The sequence below is a fragment of the Colletes latitarsis genome, unplaced genomic scaffold (assembly GCF_051014445.1).
Source record: "Colletes latitarsis isolate SP2378_abdomen unplaced genomic scaffold, iyColLati1 scaffold0018, whole genome shotgun sequence".
Taxonomy (NCBI): Eukaryota; Metazoa; Arthropoda; class Insecta; order Hymenoptera; family Colletidae; genus Colletes; species Colletes latitarsis.
In genome coordinates, this window is record NW_027488369.1 from 1,115,425 (window position 1) to 1,120,335 (window position 4,911).

A 4,911-nucleotide genomic window follows, 5' to 3' on the forward strand; every position below is an offset into this window, starting at 1 on the left:
AGGGCAAATCCTAGACCTATCCCAGACCTAACATGCGTTATCCTCTAAAATATTTATCAAGACCAGGATTAATTGATTGTTTCAGTGTGGTCCCACATTACTACGTGATCCAAACCAGAAAAAACCCATGATCCGTTCAACAAGTATGTGAAGAATGCGAAAGTATGAGTCTGATGAGTGAAAATCCCAGACCTAACCAAGACCTAACATGCGTTATCCTCAAAAATATTGATCGAAACCTGGTTTAATTGACTGTTTCAGCGTGGTACCAAATTACTACGTGATGCAATCCAGAAAAAGCCCAGCATCTAGCCATCAAGTATGAGAAATATGCGAAAGAATGAGCCTGATGAGAGCAAATCCCAGACCTAACCTAGACATAACATGAATTATTCTCTAAAATATTGATCGAAACCAGGTTTAATTGACTGTTTCAGTGTGGTCCCACATTACTACGTGATCCAAACCAGAAAATAACCCAGGGTCTGTCAAACGAGTATGTGAAGTGTGCGAAAGTATGAGCCTGATGAGAGCAAATCCCAGACCTAACCTAGACCTAACATGAATTATTCTCTAAAATATTGATCGAAACTAGGTTTAATTGACTGTTTCAGTGTGGTCCCACATTACTACGTGATCCAAACCAGAAAAATCCCAGGATCCGTTCAACAAGTATGTGAAGAATGCGAAAGTATGAGTCTGATGAGGTCAAATCCCAAACCAATCCCAGACTTAACTTGCGTTATCCTCTAAAATATTGAGCGAAACCAGGTTTAATGAACTGTTTCAGTGTGGTCCCACATTACTACGTGTTCCAAACCAGAAAAAACCCAGGATCCGTTCAACAAGTATGTGAAGAATGCGAAAGTATGAGTCTGATGAGTGAAAATCCCAGACCTAACCGAGGCCTAACATGCGATATCCTCTAAAATATTGATTGAAACCAGGTTTAATTGACTGTTTCAGCGTGGTACCACATTACTACGTGATACAATCCAGAAACAGCCCAGGATCTAGCCATGAAGTATGAGAAATATGCGAAAGTATGAGCCTGATGTGGGCAAATCCTAGACCTAACCCAGACCTAACATGCGTTATCCTCTGAAATATTTATCAAGACCAGGTTTAATTGATTGTTTCAGTGTGGTCCCACATTACTAAGTGATCCAAACCAGAAAAAACCCAGGATCTGTTCAACATGTATGAGAAATATGCAAAAGAATGAGTCTGGTGAGAGCAAATCCCAGACCTAACCTAGACATCACATGTGTTATCCTCAAAAATATTGATCGAAACCTGGTTTAATTGACTGTTTCAGCGTGGTACCAAATAACTACGTGATACAATCCAGAAACAGCCCAGGATCTAGCCATGAAGTATGAGAAATATGCGAAAGTATGAGTCTGATGAGTGAAAATCCCAGGGCTAACCTAGACCTAACATGCGTTATCCTCTAAAATATTTATCAAGATCAGGTTTAATTGATTGTTTCAGTGTGGTACCACATTACTACGTGATCCAATCCAGAAATAGCCCAGGATCTAGCCATGAAGTATGAGAAATATGCGAAAGTATGAGCCTGATGAGGGCAAATCCAAGACCTATCCCAGACCTAACATGCGTTATCCTCTAAAATATTTATCAAGACCAGGTTTAATTGACTGTTTCAGTGTGGTACCACATTACTACGTGATCCAATCCAGAAATAGCCCAGGATCTAGCCATGAAGTATGAGAAATATGCGAAAGTATGAGCCTGACGAGGGCAAATCCTAGACCTTACCCAGACCTAACATGCGTTATCCTCTAAAATATTTATCAAGACCAGGTTTAATTGACCGTTTCAGTGTGGTACCACATTACTACGTGATCCAATCCAGAAATAGCCCAGGATCTAGCCATGAAGTATGAGAAATATGCGAAAGTATGAGCCTGATGAGGGCAAATCCAAGACCTACCCCAGACCTAACATGCGTTATCCTCTAAAATATTTATCAAGACCAGGTTTAATTGACTGTTTCAGTGTGGTACCACATTACTACGTGATCCAATCCAGAAATAGCCCAGGATCTAGCCATGAAGTATGAGAAATATGCGAAAGTATGAGCCTGATGAGGGCAAATCCTAGACCTATCCCAGACCTAACATGCGTTATCCTCTAAAATATTTATCAAGACCAGGTTTAATTGATTGTTTCAGTGTGGTCCCACATTACTACGTGATCCAAACCAGAAAAAACCCATGATCCGTTCAACAAGTATGTGAAGAATGCGAAAGTATGAGTCTGATGAGTGAAAATCCCAGACCTAACCAAGACCTAACATGTGTTATCCTCAAAAATATTGATCGAAACCTGGTTTAATTGACTGTTTCAGCGTGGTACCAAATAACTACGTGATACAATCCAGAAACAGCCCAGGATCTAGCCATGAAGTATGAGAAATATGCGAAAGTATGAGTCTGATGAGTGAAAATCCCAGGGCTAACCTAGACCTAACATGCGTTATCCTCTAAAATATTTATCAAGATCAGGTTTAATTGATTGTTTCAGTGTGGTCCCACACTACTACGTGATCCAAACCAGAAAAAACCCAGGATCTGTTCAACAAGTATGTGAAAAACGCGGAAAGTATGAGCCTGATGAGGGCAAATCCCAGACCTATCCCAGACCTAACTTGCGTTGTCCTCTAAGATAATGATGGAAACCAGGTTTAATTGACTGTTTCAGTGTTGTACTTCATTACTACGTGATGCAATCCAGAAAAAGCCCAGCATCTAGCCATCAAGTATGAGAAATATGCGAAAGAATGAGCCTGATGAGAGCAGATCCCAGACCTAACCTAGACATAACATGAATTATTCTCTAAAATATTGATCGAAACCAAGTTTAATTGACTGTTTCAGTGTGGTCCCACATTACTACGTGATCCAAACCAGAAAATAACCCAGGGTCTGTCAAACGAGTATGTGAAGTGTGCGAAAGTATGAGCCTGATGAGAGCAAATCCCAGACCTAACCTAGACCTAACATGAATTATTCTCTAAAATATTGATCGAAACTAGGTTTAATTGACTGTTTCAGTGTGGTCCCACATTACTACGTGATCCAAACCAGAAAAATCCCAGGATCTGTTCAACGAGTATGTGAATTGTGCGAAAGTATGAGTCTGATGAGGTCAAATCCCAAACCAATCCCAGACTTAACTTGCGTTATCCTCTAAAATATTGAGCGAAACCAGGTTTAATGAACTGTTTCAGTGTGGTCCCACATTACTACGTGTTCCAAACCAGAAAAAACCCAGGATCCGTTCAACAAGTATGTGAAGAATGCGAAAGTATGAGTCTGATGAGTGAAAATCCCAGACCTAACCGAGGCCTAACATGCGATATCCTCTAAAATATTGATTGAAACCAGGTTTAATTGACTGTTTCAGCGTGGTACCACATTACTACGTGATACAATCCAGAAACAGCCCAGGATCTAGCCATGAAGTATGAGAAATATGCGAAAGTATGAGCCTGATGAGGGCAAATCCTAGACCTAACCCAGACCTAACATGCGTTATCCTCTAAAATATTTATCAAGACCAGGTTTAATTGATTGTTTCAGTGTGGTCCCACATTACTAAGTGATCCAAACCAGAAAAAACCCAGGATCTGTTCAACATGTATGAGAAATATGCAAAAGAATGAGCCTGGTGAGAGCAAATCCCAGACCTAACCTAGACATCACATGAATTATTCTCCAAAATATTGATCGAAACCTGGTTTAATCGACTGTTTCAGTGTGGTACCACATTACTATGTGATCCAAACCAGAAAATAACCCAGGATCTGTTCAACGAGTATGTGAAGTGTGCGAAAGTATGAGTCTGATGGGGTCAAATCCCAGACCTATCCCAGACCTAACTTGCGTTGTCCTTTAAGATATTGATGGAAACCAAGTTTAGTTGACTATTTCAGTGTGGTACCACATTACTACGTGATCTAATCCAGAAATAGCCCAGGATCTAGCCATGAAGTATGAGAAATATGCGAAAGTATGAGCCTGACGAGGGCAAATCCTAGACCTTACCCAGACCTAACATGCGTTATCCTCTAAAATATTTATCAAGACCAGGTTTAATTGACCGTTTCAGTGTGGTACCACATTACTACGTGATCCAATCCAGAAATAGCCCAGGATCTAGCCATAAAGTATGAGAAATATGCGAAAGTATGAGCCTGATGAGGGCAAATCCAAGACCTATCCCAGACCTAACATGCGTTATCCTCTAAAATATTTATCAAGACCAGGTTTAATTGACTGTTTCAGTGTGGTACCACATTACTACGTGATCCAATCCAGAAATAGCCCAGGATCTAGCCATGAAGTATGAGAAATATGCGAAAGTATGAGCCTGATGAGGGCAAATCCTAGACCTATCCCAGACCTAACATGCGTTATCCTCTAAAATATTTATCAAGACCAGGTTTAATTGATTGTTTCAGTGTGGTCCCACATTACTACGTGATCCAAACCAGAAAAAACCCATGATCCGTTCAACAAGTATGTGAAGAATGCGAAAGTATGAGTCTGATGAGTGAAAATCCCAGACCTAACCAAGACCTAACATGTGTTATCCTCAAAAATATTGATCGAAACCTGGTTTAATTGACTGTTTCAGCGTGGTACCAAATAACTACGTGATACAATCCAGAAACAGCCCAGGATCTAGCCATGAAGTATGAGAAATATGCGAAAGTATGAGTCTGATGAGTGAAAATCCCAGGGCTAACCTAGACCTAACATGCGTTATCCTCTAAAATATTTATCAAGATCAGGTTTAATTGATTGTTTCAGTGTGGTCCCACACTACTACGTGATCCAAACCAGAAAAAACCCAGGATCTGTTCAACGAGTATGTGAAGTG